Genomic DNA, 1513 nt, shown 5'->3' on the forward strand with positions numbered 1-1513 from the left:
TCACATTGAGCACTTGGCATAATGCCGAGCATATGTGAGAACTCATCAAACAGAGGCTTGGGTGGGAAGATGTAAGCGTGAAAGAGCATGTTGCATGTGCAGATCTGAAATTGCTTCCATCTGGCTTGGGTGAAGAGTGAGAGCAGAGAAAAGGCAGGAGGTGATGGGAAGGAATGCACTGAGAAATCTTTTTTGTACTAAGATAAGGGGTTTGAGCAGAAATGTGCAAAGATGGGAGTGAGGATGGGATGAGAGTAGGGTGATACGGGGGCTGATGGGGAACTAAGCAAGATGGAATAGGATTTTGGTCAGCTTTAGTTTCCTCCCTCTGTGATATGAGAGCTTTCCCGAATTTAGATGAAGCACCTCTCTGCAAAGTTTGGCGGGTCCAGTGGCCTGAGGGCCCAGGTTCTCTCCTTGGCTTCATTACTTCGCCCAGGTGTCTGATCCTTGTCTTTCTTCTCATTAGCCTGAATTTCTGATTCCTGTTGACTGCCTCCCAGATATGTCACCTTTAGGTCAGCCAGACAAGGTTATTTGTGAAGTCACTGAAAGCAGTGCTTGAGCTTGGAATGTTGTAGGTGCTCACTATGTATGAGTGTTGAGTGGATGAATACCTTGTTTGCACCTTGTCTTGGCTGATTTTCTTAAACTGACCACTGCTTGATTTATTCCCCTTGTCTGACCATCTCTCATTCAGCTAGACTCACAGAGTCCTACTTGGAAAGATTTTTTTCCCCCCAATTCTAACATGAAATTTTCCCCCCTGAATCAAATATATTATTATTTAGTAATTACTAAGTACTTGAACATTACAAAGAACGAAAAAAAATTGTTCAGTCTCCTTTGGGTTCTCTGTCAGTGTGCTATAGTTTTTTTTTTTTTCCCTCTCTCTCTTTCACATGTATGTGCATACATGTGCTTATGCCAGGCTTAATGAGAAAAGTGTGACAAATTTAGAATTTGCTTATTAGTGTGTGTGTAGTCTACTGTTTCCACAGGAACAAATCCATAATTTATTTGAACTTGGTGTCACAGCTTTGCACAGTGGCAGTATCATAGCCGATGAGGTTTATCCGAGGCACAATTATTGCTAATTGAACTTGGTGTCAATGCAACATGGAATTTTGGTTTTGTCCTCTCCTGAATTTCAAAGTGACTGGCTCCCAAGGCTTCAGCTGTCTGCTTGTAAAGATTTGTTGTAAACTTTGCCCGTTTAAATCGTGAACACAGACTTCCTCACAGAAGAAAGTCAGAGACGAAGCTGCAATATGGCTGTAGAGAGTAGTCTGTGTAAAATGAGAAACCCTAGAGAAAGAATGTCCATTCTTATTTTCAGCTGAGATCTTCTGGCTGTTCGGCTAACGGCTGCTCCTGGGACAAGTTGGCTTCCTACACTCCCATTGCTTCTTCACTCCCATGCATCCTCTCTGACTACGAGAAAGAAATCTCTCTCTCTTAGGTTTCATTGTCTCTGCTCACTTAACAGCTTGGGTTTTCTTCTTCCCAACTT

At 42.6% G+C, this 1513-nt stretch overlaps 1 pseudogene; it reads left to right on the forward strand.

Annotated features, from left to right (window-relative positions):
• Positions 1 to 1036: 1036 nt before the first annotated feature.
• LOC113921078 lies at positions 1037 to 1228 on the forward strand (annotated as a pseudogene).
• Positions 1229 to 1513: the final 285 nt, after the last annotated feature.

Source organism: Zalophus californianus, chromosome 3 (genome assembly GCF_009762305.2).
Source record: "Zalophus californianus isolate mZalCal1 chromosome 3, mZalCal1.pri.v2, whole genome shotgun sequence".
Lineage (NCBI taxonomy): Eukaryota > Metazoa > Chordata > Mammalia > Carnivora > Otariidae > Zalophus > Zalophus californianus.